This window comes from Petaurus breviceps, unplaced genomic scaffold (genome assembly GCF_028583685.1).
Source record: "Petaurus breviceps papuanus isolate PSGF00001 unplaced genomic scaffold, PetGlider_PUasm1.0 183, whole genome shotgun sequence".
Lineage (NCBI taxonomy): Eukaryota > Metazoa > Chordata > Mammalia > Diprotodontia > Petauridae > Petaurus > Petaurus breviceps.
In genome coordinates this window covers 6,449,332-6,472,602 of record NW_027185791.1, presented here as the reverse complement: position 1 = coordinate 6,472,602, position 23,271 = coordinate 6,449,332, and the positions used below count along the sequence as shown (strand labels likewise).

Here is a 23,271-nt window from a genome sequence, read left to right as displayed (position 1 = left end):
GAAAGTGTGTATACATATTTACAGGTATACATAGATAGAGGGCACAGGACCAATTTAACAGGAAGGGATGATACTTAAAAGGTGAAATTAAGAGGTAAGAGAGGAATATAATGAGAAGAGTTGGGGAGAGACAGAATGGGGTAAACTATCTCATATAGAAGAGGTAAGGGAAAATGGTTACAATGGAGGGGAAGAATAGAAAAGAAAAGGGAATGGGTCAACCTTATTCCCATTGAATTTGGCTTGAGGAGGGAATGAAATACACACTGAATTGGTTATCTCACCCTACAGGAGAATAGAGGGGGAAGGGAATTAGAGGGGGGATGATGGAAGGGAGGGCAGGCTGGAGGGAAGGGATGTTGGAAGCACCCAATTTTGAAAAAGGACATGATCAAAATAGAAAATAGAACAAGTGGGAGGTGGGATAGGAGGGAGGGAAATATAGCCAGTATTTTACAATATATCTTCTATGTTATTGTTTCCATTACCCACATGTACAACCGATACTGAACTCCTTATCTTCCCAGTAAGGGTGGGTGACAAGGGAGGAAGGGAATGAATCTGGAATTCAAAGTTTTAAAACCAAATATATATATAAAATAAGTTCTACAGGCACTGGGGCATAGATATCCACTGGAAAAGTTGTAAGGGGTATGGAAGGAATTATGGGAGAGAGCAGATTGGAGGAGGGGATATCCTGTAGGACTGCTATTTTGGGGTGGTGGGTAGGGGAAAAACAGGCAGAAAATTTGTAACTCATAATATGGCGGAAATGAATGATGTAAATCAGAAGTTAATAAAGCATTTGAAACAAAATAAAAATAGATAAAAAAAGAATGATTTTGTTTAGCTAAAACAAAATTTTATTTTCTAAATATTTTTATTCTATAAAATTGTACACAAGCATTTCCATTAATATGTGTGTGTATATGTGTACATGTATTATTGAAACTTGTGTTTTTAAATCAGGTAAATTTTTGCTTTACCCTTCTTTCTGTTTCTCAGCCACCATTTGTTAAAAAAAAAAAGGGAACAAAGTAAAAAAAATTGAACAAAATTAATCAATATAAAAAATCTGTACTTGGCACCCACACAAAATAACTGTCTGTGTAACCTTGAGCAAGTTACTTAACCCTGATTGCTTAAAAAAAATCTGACATAAAATTTCCTATTCCTCTGCATCTCTCACTTCTGCAAAAATTCAGGGAAACCATATTTTCATTTGTCTTTTTAAAGACCAATTCTATTCTCTATAATTTTGCAGGATTGTTGTTTTTAATGTTTTATGGAGTTCTTTTTATTTATATTGTGGTTACTATGTCAAATTAACAAATATTTATTAAGTGGTTACTATGTACCTGGCATTATACTTAGTATTAGGGATACAAAGAAAGGAAAACAAATGAACAAAAAACAATCCCTGTTCTCAAGAGGCTCATACAATAATGTTGGAAACAACATGCAAAATAACTGTGTACAATCAAGTTATAAATAGGAAAACTTAGTCCCAGAAGTAAGACACTAACTTTAAGGAGGAGAGGCAAAAATTTTTGAACATGAGATTTTATTTAGAATCCAAATTTCATTTAATCACTTAAACTTGACTTTTTTTTACAAATGTATGTTCACTTTAAAGATATAGCAAGAACATATATATACATATCTATAATATAATATAATAATATCATTATTATTATATTTATATATAATATAAATTATAATTTAAATATAAATATATATGTGGTTACTATATATGCTATAGCTTCTTGGAACCACAGGTGAGAGCTGGGTAAAAATTAGATGAACAGCCCTGACAAAGGCTTGGCAGTGCTCACAATGGAGGTGGATGGGGTTTTCATATTTTATATTGCATATGTATATGTACATATGTATTAATAATAATCATTATGATGATAATTCCAGTGTTTACAAAGTTGTGTGCATGTTGTTGTTCTTACAATCTAGGCTTCTTGAAGTCAGGTACTTCTTTACATCCATAGTGCTTAGTATATATTAGGAACTCCATGAATTATTATAATTCCTTCAATTTCTTTTTCTTCTCTCATTGCTAAAGCTAACATTTCTAGTACCATATTAAATAACAGTGGTGATAATGGACATCATTGTTTCATCCCCCAATCTAATTGGAAATGTTGCTAGTTTATCTCCATTATATATAATGCTTACTAACAGTTTTAGGTAGAAGATACTTAACATTTTAAGGAAGACTCCAATTTTTAAAATTTCATTTTATTGCTTTACATGTTTGATAGTATCATTACCTTCTACTTGCCCAATTCTTATTTTTAAGGAATTTTTTCTTCAATGAGCTTTTATGTATACTTTTTTATTCAGATATTATTCTTTAAGAAATGCTTTTCTTCAGGGATTTTTTAATATAGCTTTTACATATATTTATTTCTTTTTCAGAAGTTCTCTTCATAGAATTTTTGTGCTACTTTTACCTTTTGGCTTATTCTATTTTGAAAACTTATTTTCATCAGTATTTTTCTGCTTTCTTTACTAAAACATTGACTGTTTTTTCTTTTTCTTTTTTCAATCAAATTTGTTTTATTCTTTTCAATTCCTCATTCATCTTGATTCAGTCATTAGTGCTGCTTCCATCTGAAGAAACATACTTCTGTAAGCCTCACCTTGCCTCCAGTACACTGGCAGAGTACAGTGGGGCATCCAACACAGACAACCACTGTTTGTGTGTGGCTGAAGACAATGATGATTTTATATCACCCCGGGAAATTCACGTCCCTGACATATGAGTTTGGACTCTGCACCAGGCACTTCTTCTCGAGTTTCCACATCTCATTCTAGGGAGAGGGGTGCAGGAGATCTTTGAGGAGAGGCATGTTGGTGCGGGGAGACCTTCAGCGCTGGAAAAGCTTGAGTCTTTTTTTCATAAATTTCTTGAATCAGTCTTATTTTTTCCCAAATTTCTCTTTTACTTCCTTTATTTTATTTTACAACTTCTTTTTGATCACTTCCAAAAATTATTTGGACCCTAGAATAATTCACATTTTTTATTGAGTTTTTGGATTTAGTTCTTGTGATTTTGTTGTCTTCTGAGTTTGTTTTGATCTTCCACATTACCATAGTAACTATCTATGGTGAGGTTCTTGTTTGTTTGCTCATTCTCTTAACTTTTTCTTAACTTTTTACTTTACATTACTATTGGGCTTTGATACAGGAGTTGAGGGGCCACTCCCCCAAACTTCAGGTTTTTCATGTTGCTGTTGTCAAAGCTAGTTCTCTGGTTCCCTAATCTTTCACTTCTTCAAAGTAGTATGATTTTAGAACTAAGTCACTGCTCTCTTGGTCTGTGCTCTGCTCTGTGAAAGACCATAAACACTATTTTCTAACTTAAACAGTGACTGCCCTACTACCTTATGTTCACAGCCTTTCTTGTTCTAGTCCTATTAATTTCTCTGTGAATATGACACAGAAACTGGCAATGTAATCTTCTGACCAGTTGTCTGACCCATTTACCATCTATGAGCTGAGATTTCTGGAAGCTGCTGCTGCAAATCCATTTGCCTACAAGTTCCATTGCTGGTTTGCTGGGCCATGACCTGCATGGGAATGCACTCCATTCTCAGCCCTTTGAGATAAATCTTTCTTGTTGACATTCTAAGTTGTCTTGCACTGGAAGATTCTTTCACCATATCTTTTTGTTTGTTCTCCTGCTTCTGAATTTATTTTCAGTTGGTGTCCTATATTTTTTGGATGGGAATTTGTATAAGTTCAGAGGACCTTGGCCATCTTGACTCGACCCCTAAATCTGAGGTTGAGAATTTAAATGGACTTTCAAGATCATTTAGGTTATCCTCCTTTTCTTTTTTTTGTCCCTTTCCTCTTTTTTTTTTTTTATGAGGAAATCTTTAGCCAAAACAGGAAGTGTCTTGTTAGAAGCAATCCAGATAATAATATGCAGTGCCAGGATTCTCTCCAGAAGCAGAGAGCTATTATAATTATTTCTTTGCTTAAAATGTCCTGTGTCTATTTAATTTTTACCTGTCCTTTAAATCTCAATACAGATTTTATCTCTTTATCAATCATATATTTAAACTTGTATAGAAACATAGAGGCCATTAAGCCCAGCTGTTTCACTTTATAGCTGAGGTATGTGATGTATGGAGAAGTTACATGATTTGCTTACCGTCATAATACTAGCAGCTGTCTGAAACAGTATTCCAAACCATTTGTTGTGGAATTTAAATACATCACTATTGATTACTCATGCTTCCTCTACCATTGCATGAAACCTTAGTTAATCATATGTCCTCCATCTCTGTAAGTAATGATTTCTCATTTAGTTGTTATTTATTTAACTAAATTGTATTACTTGGAAATAAAAGCTACTTTGTAATGACTCAGAGAGGACATAGTCTCTAAATATTACATTTAGTAACATAAATATTTAGTAACTTAATATTGGAGACCAACCAACTTGATTTTTACCATTAGTTGAAAAGAAACACTTTTTTATTTCATTGGTTGTATTATACACAGACATATGTACATTTATGATTTTGAAATTCATTTCAGTGTTATATTAAAATATTCTTTTAAGTAGCAGATTTTCTCTTTAATCAACATACCATTTACTTTAGAAGTTGTGTTATCTAAGTAATATGCTTTGAGAGAGAGAAACAAAATTTCTGAGACTCAGCTGTAGCTAAAACCTGACTTTGAATTTCAGAATACACTTTCCCAAGAGTAAAAGTGCAGACTTTTACTCTTTTCAAATAGTGATACAAGTGGTTGAATAATTTCCTGAGAAAAATGCCTGAACCAGTCTATAGGGAATTTAATATAAAGTCTGCTCTAAGGGAAGACAGACTGGGAATGCAATCATCCCTCACTCCTTTCACTTACAATTTTGAGTTAGCACATGATCCCTACTGTTTAGAGCTCCATCTCATGCATACAAAAATTATCCTGATATTTTGACTGGAAAATAAGTAATTATATTTGGTAAGACATGGGCATTAGTGTAAGTACTCATTTTTTTTTATTTCTTCATTTTCTACCCACAAGCGAAGACAATACATTTTTGGATTTGAGGAGAATTTGTTTCGAAAACAGAAAGTGAGATTTGAATTTTATAGTTCCACATTGCATTCCAAATGATATTTTTTCCTCTTTCCATCACAACTTAGCATAACATTTGCTAAGTTTTTTTTTATCACTTTGTGTTAATGTAGTGTGGGTCACTTAAGGACACTTAATAGATAAGTTTAGAACAAAAACCAGGTGAGTTGTGTTTTCCTCAACACTTTTTTTTTACCTAAAGAGAATATCTGAATTATGAATTCTATGGGGGCAGAATATGATCTTATTCATCTTTATGTCTGTCACAATATTCACTATGGTGTCATACATTATATGTTGTAAATGATTAACCATTACTGCTTTAGGATATATAGAAGTCTAAACATAGCCTTTTCCTGAGTCTTTTAATATCAGGAATTACAGACACACACATGTAAATATATAAATAAATAAATATATGCATATATATATATATATACACATACATATATACATATATATGTATATATATAATTATAGAGTCAGAAGAAATATAAAATTTATCTGGAAAAGTATAAGGTCAATAATATCAAGGGAATCATTGAAAAAAAATATGAAGGAAGAAGACTTAGCAGTACCAGATCTCAAACTGCAATTACAAAGATGTGCTCATCAAAATAATCCAACACTGGTTAAAACATAGAGTGGTGGTTCCATGGAATAATATTAAGTTCATAATACACAGCAAGAACATAGTAATCTAGAATTTGCAAAACCTAAAGACCAAGCTTTGAGAGTAATAACTCACAATCTAACAAAAATTTCTGGGAAAGCTAGAAAGCATTTTGATAGAAACTAGGAACAAACCAATGTCTCACACCACATACTGAGATAAGGCCCAAATGGGTACATGAATTAGATATAAAGAATGATATCAAAGGCAAATTGAGGAAGTATGGAATATTTTATCTCTCAGATCTATGGATAACAGAAGAATGTATGACCAAAGAAGAGACCATTAAGGAAGTAAAATGCATAATTTTGACTACATCAAATTGAAAAAGGGTTGCACAAACAAAACCAATGCAGACAAGATTAGAAGGAAAGCAGGAAACTAGGTTTGAAAGGGGATTTCCAGCAAACTTCCCTGTTAATTTCCTCTTTTCTCAAATATATCTCTGTATATTTGGTTTAAATTTATGAGAATATGTCATTCCATAGTTGATAAATTGTCAAAGGATGTGAATAGCTCATTTCAGAAATAGAAATCAAAGCTACCTTCAATCATATAAACAAATACTAAATCACTATTGATTAGAGAAATGAAAGTCAAAATAACTGTGATACATTACTTCATACAAAGACAAAGTAGAAGGTTAGTGGGTAAACTCTGTTAGACCTGGGTGAGAGAAGAGCATAGTTTGGCCCCAGTCCCTGGGAGGCAGAGGTGTTGGTGACAGCTGGGGCAGCAGCAGCAGTGGCTGCTTCTGGAGCTCTAGATCCAGAGATGGTGGCAGGAATCAAGTAGCTGATTGTAGGGCAATTGAAGGGATCTATTAGCAGGTGCAAAAGAAGTATTAGTGTGCTTTACACTGCTTGGAACTAGATCACATTCTTCAGTGATGGTCTTGGGGTGAGGAGGAACTCTGGTGTGACAGAGATTGTGGTGGGTGTAGAAAGGGAGTCCTAACATTCTGAGGCAGAAAAGAGTGCTTGTGATAACTCACAGACCAGACTACAAGGCAGGAGAGGAGTAACCACCTCTCCTTTGATCATGTCAATTTCGAAGAATTGAAAATTTATAGGTATCTTGAAGTATCTCTGACAAAAGCTGCAGAAAACCCCAGAAATTTAGGACAGAGCACTCTTCACTCTGGAAGCAGAATCTTACCTTGGTAAAGAGCTAAAAAATCAAGTAATTGTCTGGTAGAATGATCAACCAGAGGAAGAAATGTCAGGCTATAGGATCTTACTTTTGTGACAAAGAAAATCAAAATAACAACCAGAAGAAGACAACAGAGTCAAAATATTTGCATGAAAAGCCTCCAAGAAAAATGTGAATTGTTTTCAGGCCATGAAGGAGTTAAACAAAAGATTTTAAAAATTGAATAAGAGAATTAGAAGAAAAAGTGGGAAGTCAAATGAGAGTGATGCAATAAAATCACAAAAAAATGTGTCAATAGCTTGTGAAAGAAGACCTAAAAATGCTGAAGAAAACAATAGCTTAAAAAATAGACTAAGCCAAAAGGCAAAAGACATCCAAAAAGTCAATGAGGAGAAGGATGCCTTAAAAACACAATTGGGGAAATGGAAAATTTGGTCTAAAAGCTCACTGAAGAAAGTAATTCCTTCAAAATTAGAATGGAGCAAATGGAAGCTAATGACTTTATTAGAAATCAGGATATTATAAAACAGATGCAAAAGAATGAAACAATAGAATACAATGTGAGATACTTCATTGGAAAAAAAAAATAATTGACCTGGAAAATACTTTGGGGAGAGATAATTTAAAAAATTATTTGAGTACCTGAAAGCCATGATCAAAAAAAGAGTCTAGACATCCTCTTTCAAGAAATCATCCAGGAAAACTGCCCTGATATTCTAGAACCAAAGGATAAAATAGAAATTGGAAGAATCTACTGATTACCTCTAGAAAAAGATCCCCAAAAGAAAACCCCTAGTTATATTGTAGCCAAATTACAGAGTTCCCAGGTGAATGAGAAAATATTGCAAACACTCAGAAAGAAACCAGCTAAGTATCTTGGAAACACTCTCAGGATAACACAAGATCTAGTAGCTTCTACATTATGGGATCAGAAGACTTGGAATATGATAACTTGGAGGTAAATGGAGATAGGATAAAAACCAAGAATAACCCACTCAGCAAGACTGAGTATAATTCTTCAGGGGGGGAAATGGATATTCAATGAAATAGAGGACTTTCAAGAATTCTTAATAAAAAGATGAGAAATGAATAGAAAATTTGATTCTTATGTATAAGAATCAAGAAAAGCATGAAAACGTAAACAGGAAAGAGAAATCATAAGGAACTTATAAAAATTTAACTGTTTACATCCCATCATGGAAATACAATATTTGTAACTCACAAGACCTTTCTCAGTATTGAGGTATTTAAAGGGAAATAGAAATGTTAAATGTTTGAGGGCCTGTGGAAAAATTAGAGCTCTAATGCACTGTTTGTTGTTGGATTTGGGAACTAGTCCAACGAATCTGGAAAATAAATTTACAATCATGCTCAAAGGATTACATGGAAAACTGTTCATACTTATTTACTCAACATAGATACCATAGACAGACAGACAGACAGACAGACAGACAGATAGATAGATAGATAGATAGATAGATAGATAGATAGATAGATGATAGATAGAGATAAATATATATCTCTCTGTGTCTTTATGATCAAAGAAATCAAAGAAAGAAAAACCTTTTTCTCCAAACATTTTATACCTTCTCCTTTTGTGATTGCAAATGATTGGCTTTTAAGTGGATGTCAAAGAGCTAGAAAACTGTTTATTTTTACGTAATAATACCACTAGGTCTTTATCCCAAAGTGATCAAATAAAAAGGAAAAAGACTTATTAATACATACACACATTATATATGTATATATACATATATATTATAGCAGTTTTTGTTTGTAGCATAGCTAATATGGAAATATAATTTGCATGATTTCACACAGTTGATTTCACATTTCTTGCATTTGTACTGAGTGGGGGTGTAGCAGGAAGGAGGGAGAAAATTCAGAATTCAATTATCTTTTAGAAGTCATGTTAAAAAGCAGCAGTTGACAACTATTAACCATTCTACTTTTATGTCTATCACATTCATAATCTCTTCATTCACTCTCTTAGTTCCAGTCTCTTAGGACATCTTAAATATATTAGAACTGTAGCCTCCTAATTGGTTTCCCTTTCTATTCTCTCTTTCTTTCATATGGTGGAAAATTAACAACCCTAAGGCATTTTTAGGACATGCCATTCCCTTATTAAGGACATGCCTTAGGTCCCTATTGCTTCTAGGACAAAAGTCAAACTCTTTTGCAATTTGGCAAAAATCTTTCCAGACTGATTTCATATTCGTGTATATTTTCTATTCCCTGTATATTAACATCTCATTGCTCAGTACTACATTTTTCTTATGTAACACTGCTCATGTCCAACATGCTATCCCTCTTTACCACCACATTTTGGAATTCTTAGTACCATTTGATTCTTAGACCTAGCACAATTTCTATAAGTGTCTATTTCCTGATCAACCAAGTTGTTTCCTCATACAGTTTCCTATAGCTTGTCTGTCTGTCTATCTATCAATCTATCTTATTTAGTATCTATATGAATATGCATGTATATATTTTAGATATTTTAGACAGACAGTTGTATGTTACATAGGAATAAGCAATAATATCTATTATATATATATGTTATATCAGATAAACAGGCAGATAGATAAATAGATGTAAAGCCATGCACAAGCAGCTTTTCAGAGGACTGCTATGGTGAATTGCTTTCAAGTTTCTGATTACATAATATAGCAAACACTCTATTTATTCAATAACAAATTGAAGTAAAATATTCACAGAAAACCAAGGTATAGAATTCACAATGTTACAACTTATCACAGAAAAACAAAATACAGCATTCACTGTAACTTATGAGAAAAATAACCACATAGTTTTCACCAAAGTGGTCACAAGAGTTTTCAACAAAGTACAATCATTTAGTAACTCAAACGTTTAGTAACTCATTCAGTCATCTTTAAGGAAGCTTACTTCTTTAAGGGACACAAAGTACTCCACCCATGGGTAGCACATTTATTTAGTCAATCACAGAGTCCTTAATTAAATCACAAAGTACAATCACAAATAAATTACAATTCCATCAGTTAATACTCAACAGAAAATAACACAATTGAGAAGACAGGGCTTTCAGGTATCTGACCATTACATCCATGCCTTGTTAGTTACCAGAGAGGGAAAAACAACCATCTGGGTTTCCAAAGCTTGCAGGGGGGGGGAGCAGAGTCTCATCTGGAAAAATCATACAACTCTTCCCAAAGTGAGAAAGTGAGTCCCAATGCAAAACCTCACATCAGGTTCAGTCATTACTCAGTATTGACAAAGTGGTCTTTTCATCTTGTATTAATGAAGGCTTTCAGCTTTTGTAGTTTCCCTTCTGTGGTCCCAGCTCCTACCTGGATTCACCAAACTGCCACCTGGGTTCAAAGGCAGACAGCTCCAATTTCCTTGTCCAGATCTCTGGTGAAGTTTCTGTTCCACACTGAAGCTCACAGTTCCCAGTTCACCTTAAATTTTTTCACAGTCGCTATTCCTGGGAAGTCCAGGCTTAACAAAGCCACAAACAAAGTACTGACACCACAGTCATACTTTCTCTGGCAGCTCTTCAGCAGCTCAGGCTGGCCCTCAGAAGTCTTTAGCAGAAGTTTCAGCTGGTTCCCAGAATCAAAATCACTTCCTCTAGGTTCTCAAAATAAAAATCACTCTCTCCAGTCTAGGTATCTCTTCCTCAGCCTCCAGAACCTGGCTCCAAGAAGACCTGAAATTTCAGATAGGGCTTTTCCTTATATACCTATTAGCTTTTCTTTGTTCTACCCTTTCCTGTTACATCAGCAACTTCTTGTTACATCAGCAGCAGGTGTTCATATCTTTGTTTCTTAACATAGGCTTGATATAATAAATTTCAAACTAGGGGCTAAGTACCTGTTAGCTTTGCCAATACAAAGGGATCATATTACATTATTATTACAATAGACAGACAGATAATGCATTTCTCAGGTAAAATTAAAATTACTTAATTACCCCTAAAATATAATAATAACTTAAATGTTTCTGGAATTGAAGCAAATATCCTATTTAAACAAATCTAACCAATTACTCTGTTCTACCATATAATGGATTCTTCATTAAAAAATATTTAAGATTCAGGAGTTATAACAAAAACTAATTTTTTAATTTAGTCTTTGGCTACCAATTCATGATGAAATACCACCTCTCCCACCCCCCCCAAAAAAAAATTAAAAACAGAAACAAAAAACCAGGAGTCAAACATTTTAGTTTTTTAAGTCTAGAAAAAAAAAACCCTAACCTGACCTTCTTTACAATAATGTTAATCACATTGAAACTAATTTAGAGTTAGTAAGTGTCTATTTTTGCAATAGCTCAAAATAAATAGATGAATTTATGAGTGGGTGATTAGGTATCTTTGTTTTGAATTCAGGAGCCTTTCTAAAAAAAATTACCCATTATATTCATCTCAAGGATTTCAAAAGTTCCACTACAATAATAAAATTCAGTTCTTATTATCCCCACAAGGAAAGAAAGACATTGTTTATAATTTAAAAGAATTAACCAAAAGACTAAAGTTCTATCACAGAAAACTTAATTTGGTCATTTTCTTCTCTCAATGATATAGAATAAGAAGAATTTTTTAAAAGCAATTGGGGTTAAGTAACTTGCTCAAGGTTACACGGCCAATTATTTCTCGGTATGGTGCTAAGTATCAGAGCCTGGATTCCATCCCAGATCATCCCAACTCCAGGACCGGTGCTCTTACTTGCTGTGCTACCTGGCCGCCCCTAGAAGGAATAGTTTGAAAATTCTAACAAATGGAATTAGAACTTGACTCTGGACATGTATTGCATATGATATTTTGTTATTTTTCATCTGATTGCATATTTTTTGTTTGCTTTTTTTAAGAGGAATAATTTCCTGAGCCTAGATTGATACAATATAATAGGAGGAGAGAAGTTTCAATAGGATGACTTTGAATGTAAGGAGCAGATAAACTTTATAAAATCACCTGAGAACTGCTTGTTTATAGAGAATATTCATAAATATGATAACATAGATAGCATCCACTAACTGATCAGAAATCTCACTGTTGCACAGGAGCAGGAACTTAAGTTTGAAATATTTGGAAAAAGTATCTAAACATTTAATATCTGGGGAAAATAGGAATATGAGGGAAGTGAAGAGACATAAATATGTATCTACATTGAGTTTGGAGAATTTAGGGTTTATCAAAATTGAAGTTTTTCATGTAGGCTAATGGCTGAAATCACTAAACTAAAGACAATTCTTCCAAATTTCTGTATCCCTGGAACCCAGACCCAATGCTAAAGAAAGATACAAAGAACCTAATTTTCTATTTGGCTTATTGATTTTAACAAAAACTTAATTCAAAATGTCTCAAAATAATATCTGGAGGCAGTTGCTAGGAAACAATTGTGATGTAAAAAGAATATATGTGTTTTATAATGTGTATGCATATAGATACATATATGTGTGATAATTGAAAGAGTGGGTGTCTGCTTTAATATATTGAGAGAGCTTTTTATGTATACATCTATATGATGCTTACTTTTGGTTTTAGATAGATATTAGATATATATTCTTAAGATTTTAATATAAATTGGTATCATAATATATTAATGGTTTTCTACAGTTATTGAGATAATAGTATATATGTATCTTTTTGGCAGGGAGAAGGCAGGGCAATTGGGGTTAAGTGACTTGTCCAAGGTCACATGGCTAATAAGTGTTGTGTCTGAGTTTGGATTTGAACTTGGGCCCTCCTGACTCCAGGGTCAGTGCTCTATTCACCAACCATCTAGTGCCACCTAGCTGCCCAGAGTATTCAATTTTTAACAAGGTAAATTATGTAGTTTTTTTTCTAAAGTTATCCCATCCTTTTATCTCTAATATATAGCTGCTTAATAATAATTTCTTATAATTCTTTTCCACTTTTTATCACATTTTTGTCATGATTTACCATTTATCATTTCTACCTTTATTTAATTTTCTACACTCTATTTTTAAATTTTTTTTTGTTTTACTGATATATTTTGGTTTACATGTATTTATTTCATTAAAATACATTAATCAAGTGGCCAGTATGTGCCAGCCACCATGTTAATCTCTGGGTGTATACAAAGAAACAGGAGCCAGAGATAGGGAGACAAAAACAAAGAGACACAGAGAGAATTCATATATTTTCTTTATATTCATAAGTATGTATTTATATATATATGTGTGTATATATATATATGTATATATATATATAAACCTATGTTCATTTGTATATATTTCCACAATGTCAGAATTTTTCAGCTTATCTTTTTTCTATCACTTTGTTGATTGTTTTGATATTACTGTATTTCCCATATTCAGAAGTTCCTTGAAATATTTTTCTTTTGGTATTATTTCTTGTAGTCTATTTTTCAGGAATTTTTGCTTTCTATGTAATTATGAGAGACCTAATCATTCTTTTTTAAAATGTATCTGGTATCTAATATTGATTTTTCTTACTTGTATTAAGATCAGATTAAAAAAATATTACTGTGTTTTGCTTATCTTCTTCCAGATCACCCTTGACTTGGATTTAGACTGTCTTCTACCATTTGTTTTATTCTTATTTTTTTCAAGAGACTCGTCATTGTGGAATAATTGTTTTCTGTTCCAATAATTATTCCTATTGCTCAGATCATGAATGCCATCACTTGTACCATTTTAACTCCTTTCAATAGTTTTTTTTTTCTCTCTTCAACCATTAGCAAAGATTATAATATAGTTCCAAGGGCACTTGATAATCAAGAGTCCTCTGACTCCTCACATGTTGGTTTTATTTCCTTTTTTCTAGCTACATTTCCTGGGAGATGTTTCTATTCATTTAAATACCTTGGTAACCATGTTTCTATCTGTTTCAATATATTCTCTCATTATTTATCTTCTCTATGTTTTAAGTTAAGTTTTCTTCTTCCTTTAAATTTTTGCTAAGTTCAGTCTTTTATATTTACATTCTCTTCACTTTCTGAATTATTCACTTTTCCTGATGGATCCCCCATAATCAGGACTTCTCAGCTATATTGATTCCCTTAACATTGAGAAATTTATTTTCACTGTTATCAATTTCTTCCCTATGTGGTTTCTGTTGGGGCAGAACAGACTTTAGCTCAACTCAGACCCCTTTCCATTAGGCCCAGGTTAACTTCCCAAATATGATGGTGCATAATCCTATATTGTCTCTCTTTAGTTCTCTGACAAGGCAATTTTTTAGGGGCCTGACATCTCAGTCAGCTCTCACTTCATCTATCACTCTTAACTCCAATTCATATGCCACTTTCTCCTCTAAAAGTGACCACACAGAATTGGTCTGCTATTTATTGACACATAATGGTGGGCTAGGGGTGGGGCAGATAATTGTAGGAACATTAATTAAATTGCTGCCTAGATCTCAGGGAACAAACCAGTAAATTTTATTTATAATTCTTCTAGAATGTGGAGACTAATGAGGAAGGGTTCTAAATAAAGACAGTTGGCTAAAACAATTGCTATTAGTTCATAATATTTTATTAAACTTGGTATCTTGGTCTGTAGAAAAAACAATAATTTCCTCTTGCATGTGTAACAGCAAGCAAAATTGTACTTAACTCCTTGTTTCACCTATTCAAGCACTTAGATCTTTGTTTCAGTTATTCAAGTGTCTTTCAGCCTCTGCCTGTGATTACATCGAATCTTTGTTAGAAACAGAAACTGTGAAGCCCATAGTGGGAGGAACTTGCCAAAAAACCTTACAAAAGCAGTACCACAACCTGGGACCAAGAAGAACTGAGAGGAAGGATGTATGTGGTATCAGTACTCTGTCTGTGTTGATCTTACTTTGTCAGACCTGTCTGCTGATAGAGGATATTGCTGCTGTCACAGAAGCTCTAGCACCTGCCTGCTGGTTCATAAATCCTGAAAGAGGACTTTCCACTGTCTGTTTAAAAAGGTGCCACAGGAGGGTTTAACTGATGTTTTCAGGGGTCCTGAGACTTTACTGATGATTTTTGTTTGTTTTCTCAGACAGAAGTCCTACGTTTTTTTCTGTTTTTTAATTTCTCAGCAGAGACCCTGTCTGTTGGCCTGTGTTGATTTCACAGGCAGAAAGTGAATTGATGATAGTACCAGAAAAGTGTGTGAGTATTGTAACTCTGCTAAGCTTGAAGTATGCCAGACCAGATGCTGAACTGGAAGCTGAACCAAGAGCTTGGCCAAAAGTTAGACCAGGAGCTGGACCAAAAACTGAATTGGAAGCTGGGAGCTGACTACCTGTGAATCCAGGTGACTGTTTGGGGAATTCAGGCAAGAGCTGGGAGAATGGAAGAGGAACCATGATATTTGGGAATCAGCCTCAAGTAAAGATAAAAGGAACCTCTACTTGGATACCTAGTGCTAACTAATGAGGTTAAGACAGTGACCTAGGCCTGGGAGACTTTGTACTTTGGACTCCTTAAAGGTGATTGATTCTTAAGGATGATTGACTTAAAGATGATTGGAAGCCAGTCTCCAATCAAGATGAAAGAGTTTAGATGGGTACTTTATATTGACTAATTCAGATTGTGACTTACTGAATGATGTCTTTTGTTTAAGACTATGTGGCCACTATAATAATCAAAACATTGTTGCCTTTTTGCTAATTTTCTAGTTTGCTAAGTCTGTACCAGTTATCTAAATCTTAGGGCATTGGGAAACTACAATATCTTGGTATTTAGCTCAAATCATGATGGAAGAATTCAATATATAGACTGTATTTAGAAGACTGTTCTGACTTCAACCTTCACTATTTATGGCATTCTCCTGAGGCAAAGTCTTCAAAGACCTATGTCTTGCTTGGTTATCTGTATTTCCACCATTCTGACTGGCAAGCCCTTTTATTAAGGTCAGGATTTAATGTCTTTTTGTAAGTTTGCCCTGAGGTAATGTCTGAATCCCCTTCAAATGAGTGAAAATAATATGGGGGAACTCTAAATATTCCATTCAATTAAATAAAACAATAACTTCAACAGAATAGTGGAATATAAAGTAATCCCACAAAAAATGAACATCAGATTTTTTTATATTATTACGAAAAGAACATGGTAAGAAGAGACAGATAGATATTGGAAAAATTTACAGAATGTATAAAGTATTTTGGAGGTCACCTAGTAAGAAACCCAGGAAATATGTCAATCCAACTACAAAAGTATCTTTGCAGAAAGAGACAGACCTAAATAACTAGAGAAACATTAATCTTTCCTGGGTAGACAGCCAACATTATTAAAAGACAATACTATCCAAATTAAATAACTTATTTGATACTATGCAAATTATCTTTCCCCAAAAAAACTTTATTACATAAGAGAGAGTTGGGGTTTGGGCAATGATCAGAGGAAGAGATTAGGTACACGACATATAGAAGTTAATGAACACTCTAACATAGTGTTTAAAAAACACCAAGACTTTAATTACAAAGAGAAATACTCCCTATTTAATTAAAAAAAAGACTACTGGGAAACCTGAAAAGCATTCTGGCAGAAATTAGGTTACACCAACATTTCAAACCATATACTAATATAAACTTTAAATGTATAGGAAGCCTACACAAAAAATAACACATTATAAGTAAATTAAAAATAAAAGAAGAAAATTACCTTTCAGATCCATGGATAGGGAAGATTTCATAGTTAAACAAACATTATAGAGGACTACACAAGGTTGAATGGAAATTTTTTATTACATAAAATTTATTTTTACATTTTTGTAAAAAAGATAATTCTGTTAAGGGGAGAAGGGAAGCAGGCTTCAAATTTCTTTAAGTCTGATTTGCAAAACAGTTAAGGAATGTATACAAATCTCTACAAATAGGAACCATTCTTCAATAGATAAATGTTTAAAGAATATGCACAGACAGTTTAAAAAAAGAAAAAAGATACTGTCAGCAACATTATGTAATATGAATTATATATATTATGTACTATGTATAATATAGAATAATATATATATTATATAATAAAATAAGTAATATGTAATTTTATATATATAACAAAAAGAAAAATACAAATTAAAAATTCTTTGGGTTTCTAATATTCACTTTTGAGACTGGCCAAAAATCACAAAAGAGGAAATTGACAATTGGGGAATTTTCAAGAAAGTAGAACCATTAATGTACTGTTGGGTGGAGTGGATTTGTAATTGATGCAGCAGTCCTGGAAAACAATTTGGAACTTCATCCCCAAATTTATTAAACTGTGCATATTCTTTGATCTAGCCATATCAATTCTATTAAATGGCCCATAGGTAATAAATATTTAAAGTAATAATTTTCATGGCAGTCAAAAACTACAAAGGGCCATCCTCCTGTTTGAGAGTACCTAAACAAATTATTATGTATTGATGTTATGTAATATTATTTTGCCATTAAAATGAACACTTTCAGAGGAACTGGGAAGATGCTTATGAACTAATGGAAAAAAGTGAGCAAAAGCATAATGGTAATTCATACGATAATAACAGGATCTTATATATAAAGCCATTTTGAAAGACTTTATAACTCTAATCAGTGTAAGAATATGCTATCAATACAACAGGATGATGATGATACATATTACTTACCTCCTTCCAAAGAGGTGACAAATTTAAAACACATAAAGAGACATGCTATTTGAACATATATGTGACAATTAGTTTTGCCAGATTATATAACTATGAATTGACAGATTTATTTTTCAGATTTTTTTTTACTTTTTCAATGGAGTTTTGTGAGAGTCAGAGATTAAAAAAAATAAATGAACAAAAACAACAACCAAATAAAGCAAAGTATTATCTAAGTCATAGTAATCTGAACCCCCTTGTCCTTTTCTTCTGACTGCAAGAAGACCAAGATTGGAAGAGAGCCTGATAATCTTATGATTATTGGCTCTGTGTCCTGCCATTTTGAAACCAAAGTTCCTATATTCCATTTGAGTGTATCTGTGTGTTGCATAACATTATAAATATATTTCTTCTTGCTTTTAATTATAGTAGTCACTTTCTTATAGAAAAAAATATTTCTGTTGTTTAGAAAAGAAAGATGGAAGCAGTAAGTATAATACACAAGATTTATCATCAGGAAAATGTGGGTTCAAATCTGGCCTCCAACATTTGCTAGCTGCGTGGCCCTTCAGAAATTATTTAACCTCTTTTGGCTATTTCACTACTTACAATATGGTCAACAAAATAAAAACAGTTGCGTCATAAAACTTTTGCAATGATCAAATGAGATAATTTATGTAAAACTATTAACAAATTTTGAAGGTAGTCTAATTAATAAAGGCAGCTAGTAGTATTCAGATTTCCTGGTGATGATTGTTAGTTTTTCTACTATGGAATCCTCACCTTGGACTTAGTGATGGAAAAGAAATACCTCTCAATTTAACCTTAGAATTCTGAAATTTAAGATTCAGCAGGAATCTCAGAGCTCATCTAATCCCATCAAAACTTTGAAAATATCCTTTTACCATAACCCTGTCCAACTGGAATCCAATGCTATTTTTAATCCTATATTATTACTGGTCATAACTTTCCCATGAAACCCATTTTAATGTTGAATAGTTACACCTGTAAAGAAGTATTTCTTACATTGAGCTGAACTTGACAACTCTGCAAATTCCACTCCATCATGAATCAAGAAAAACAGATCTGATGTTTCTTCATGCCAACCCTTCAGATACTTGAGAACTTTTAAAATGTAACCCTAACATTTTTTAAGCCTCATTAGACATTATTCCCCATTTCCTATTCTGCAATAAAAAAAAATATTGACCTTTCTTTCATTCCTCAAAAATAAGACTTGATCTCCAGTGCTCATGTCATGGCTTTTGCATTCCTCTCTCCTCATATACTATACAACTCCATTCCTGGAATGTACCCACTTCTTATCTTACTCAGTGTTCTTCTCTCACTTAAAGATACAGATAACACATTATCTCGGTAAAACCTTTTCTGATCTTCCTCCCCAACAAATGCTAACTTCTTCCCTCCACAAATTACCTTGTTTTCAACTACTTAGTAAGTATTAACATTATAATTATGTTACTTATATTTTTGTATGTACTTTTCGACCCCTTCAAATAGAATATTATCTCCTTAGGAGTATGGATTCTTCAATTCATTGAACTGAGATAATTGCATTCCAATAACGTGCCTGACACAATGAGTATGCTTAAATTATTATTTTTGTGCATTCATATTAAATAAATTTTTATGTTGCTCATGATGTAAAGAAGAATTAGAACCATGAGAAAGAAGAAATAAAACAAAACAATAAAAGAAAGAGAGGGCAAATTGTATGCTTCCATCCACAATCAGACTCCAAATTTTTTTGCTCTAGATATGGATAGCATTTTCAGTCACGAGTCTCTCAGAGTTGACTTGGATCCTTCCATTGCGAAAAACTAAACCTATCAAAGATAGCCATCACACAATGTGGTTGTTAGATTGTGTGCAATGTTCTCTTGCTTTGCTCATTTTACTTATCATCAGACCATATAAGTCTTTTCAGGTTTTTCTGAAGTTCACTTGCTCATCAATTCTTATAGCACATTTACATTCGACAACTTTTTCAGCTTTTTCCAAATTGATGGCTATCTTCTTAATTTTCAGTTCTTTGCTAAGACAAAAAGAGTTGCTACAAATATTTTTGTGCATGTGTGCCCTATTCCTGCTTTTATGATTCCTTTGGGATACAGTCCTAAAAGTGGTTTGGCTGGGTCAAAGAATATTCACAGTGTGATAGCTCCTTGGGCATAGTTCCAACTTGCTCTCCAGAATGGTCAGATCAAATCACAACTCCACCAAAAATGTATTAGTCCCTCAATTTTCCCACATCTCCAGCATTTATCATTTTCCTGTTTTGTCCTGTTAGCCAATTTGATAGGTCTGATGTGATACCTCAGAGTTGTTTTGATTTACATTTCTCTAATTAATAGTAATTTAAAGCATTTTTTTTAATGTGACTACTGATAGCTTTAATTTTTTCCTCTGAAAACTGTTCATATCCTTTGACCATTTATCAGTTGTGGAATGAATTAAATTCCCATAAATTTGACTAAGTTCTCTATATATTTTAGAAATGAGGCCTTTATCAGAGACACTATTCATAAAACTTCTTTCCCAGTTTTCTGCTTCCTTCTTAATCTTGGTTGCATTGGCTTTATTTATTAAAAAAAAATTTTCAATTTAATTGATCATAATTATCCATTTTGCATTTAATCATGTTCTCTATCTCTTATTTGATGATAAATTCTTCTATTCTCAATAAATCTGATAGGTAAACTATTCCTTGCTCTCTTTTTGTTTGTAGCATTAGCCATTTTATCTAAGTTGTGTACTTTACAGTTCCATACAGTTTACTAAGTTGTGACTTTACAATTTAAGACAGAGGTCTATGCCCAGTTTTGGTCATACTATTTTCCAGTTTTCCCAGTGTTTTTTGTCAAAAATTTAGTTCTTATCCCAGAAGCTGAAGTCTTTGGGTTTATCAAACAGTAATTTACTTTAGTTATTGACTACTGCATCTTCTGTACCTAATCTGTTCCACTGATTCACCACTCTGTTTCTTAGTAAGTATTAAATAATCTGGTTTGACTAGGGAAATGCAACCTCCCCTTGTGTTTCTTTTCATTAATTCCCTTGATGTTATTGGAACTTTTGTTTTCCAAATGAATTTTGTTTTTTTATTTTTTTGTAGCTCAATAAAATGATTTTTGGTAGTTCGATTGGTATAGTACTGAATAAGTAAATTAATTCAGGTAGAATTGTCATTTTTATTATATTAGCTGAGAATACCCATGAGTAACTGATGCTTTCCCAACTATTTATTTCTGACTGTATTTGTGTGGAAAGTATTTTGTAATTGTGTTCATGTATTTCCTGGGTTTGTTTTTGCAGGTAGACGATGAAATATTTTATAATGTCTAGGGTAATTTTAAATGGAATTTATCTCTTGCTATTGGGCTTTGTTAGTAATATATAGAAATGGCCATGATTTAGGTAGGTTTATTTTATATCCTGAAAATTTGCTAATGTTGCCTATTATTTCAGGTAGTTTTTTTTTTTACTTGATTCTTTAGGATTATATAAGTATGTCATCATATCATGGGGAAAGAGTGATAGCTTTGCTTCTTCTTTGTCTATTCTAATATCTTCAATATCTTTTTCTTTTCTTATTGCTAAAGTTGACATTTCTAGTACCATATTGAATAATTGTAGTGACAATGGACTTACTTGCCTCACTCCTGATTTTATTGGAAATGCTTTCCCCGTTACACATAATACTTACTGATAGTTTAAGGCAGATAGATGCTACTCATGATTTTAAGGAAGACTCCATTGATTCCTGTGCTCTCTAGTTTCTTTAATAGGAATGGGTGTTGCACTTTTGTCAAAAGGTTTTTTTTTTATCTATTGAGATAATCATATGGTTTTTGTTAGCTTTTTTTTGTTTGTATGATCAATTATTCTGATGATTTTCCTAATATTTAACTAGTCCTGCTTTCCTAGTGTTGCACCAACATGATATTCACATCACCTACAGTATATTACAATTCACTACAGTGGCTATGAATATGCTGGCAGTATTATGAGTTGCAAAATACAACAGACTCTATACATGGAAGGCAGAACCAAAATATTTATTCCAACAGCAGAAAATCAAAACCTAACACAAAAAAAAGCCAAATCCATCATAGCAACAATTAAATCTAAACACAATAACAATACAGAGGGCACTGCCATCCCCAAGTCTACACCCTGCTAAGGCCTTCCCACAAACAGACACTCACAGCTCCCTGCCTGCTTCCTCTCTCTTCCTCTGCTCTAACTACTGTGACACACTTCCTCTGGGCTCTACCCTACCCTTCCTACTCCACTCCTTCCCTGCTCAATCAACTCAGGAAACTCTTACTCCCACAGAATCATGTGACTCAGGCTTTCATGTGACTTAAGAAGATCATATGGGCCTATTAATGAATGGGAAAGATCTTCCCATTTAAATTGCCATTATATTCAGCTCAAGATTGTTCATATCCATTACATATATTAATAGAAGTTTAGGGGTAACTGGTATCAAGGGAATTATACAACAATATAATAGGAGAACACAAAATAAGTCCGTAAAACAATATCTTAAGGTGGGACTTGAGTATGAGCATCTCATCATCCCCTTGAATGAACGGGGCCCATAATCTAGGGGTAGGGGAAAAGATCTGGATGTTTGTGCTCAACCCCCACCCTAAGATATTGTTTTATATGCTTATTTTGTGTTATCCCTGTTTTATTGTTGTAAAATTCTGTTGGCACCAGTTACCCCTAAACTCTCATTAACCTATGTTTTGTACCCAAAATATTTTGGGGCTGAATACAATGGCAATGTAAATGGGAAGATCTTTCCCCTTCATTAATAAGTCCATGTGACCTGCTTGAGTCACATGAGTCTATGATGGGAGTAGTTTGCTGAATGAGTGGAACAGGAAGGGGAAGAGCAGGAAGGGTGTAGCAAAATCCAGAGAAATTTTGTGAGAGCAGGTAGAGCTGCAGGAGTGAGGCAAAGCAAGAAATGAGCTATGAGTGACATGGTGCTTGTTTGTGGGAAGGCCTTAGGAGGTGGAAGGCTCGGGGATGGTGGTGCCCTCTGTATTATTATTTTGTATTATTCCTTTAATGCTATGATGGATTTGGATTTCTGTTAGTGAGATTAATATTTTTGGTGTTAGAATAAATGCTTCATTTCTGTCTTCCATGTGAAGAGTCTGTTATATTTGGTGATTTCGAATTATACCTTCATTTTCATAGCCATAGTATGCACAGTGAATATTGTGTTGGCACTAAACCTGGTATAAATCAAAACTGGTTGTAGTGTATTATTCTCATGATAAGTTGCTATAATAATTTTGTTAATATTTTATTATATTTTCGCATCTATATTCATTAGGGTAATTGGTCTATAATTTTCTTTGTTTTCACTCTTCTAATTTTAAGTATCAGTACCATATTAGTATCATAAAAAATCTGATAGGACTCCTAATTTGCTTATTTTTCCAGATAGTCTATATAATATTGGAATTAATTATTCTTTAAATGTTTGATAGAATTCACTTGTAAGTTCATATGCCACAACTGAGATACCGATCCAAAATGGCAGAGTAAAAGCATGGACTTCCTTTAACTCTGTCCCCAAACCCTCCAAATACTTATAAATAATCAATCTGAACAAATTTTAGGACATCAGTACCTACAGAAAGATAGAGTGAAACAAATTTCTAGCCCAAGACAACCTGGGAGTTTGACTGGAAATATCTGTTGCATCTGTCTGAGAGAAGAGCTCAGTATAGTGTGGGCTGCACCAG

The 23,271-nt window shown here is 33.2% G+C and overlaps 1 pseudogene; it reads right to left on the bottom strand.

Moving 5' to 3' along the window:
• Positions 1-2,600: 2,600 nt before the first annotated feature.
• LOC138160967 (small ribosomal subunit protein eS27-like) lies at positions 2,601-2,864 on the bottom strand (annotated as a pseudogene).
• Between the last annotated feature and the right edge of the window lie 20,407 nt (positions 2,865-23,271).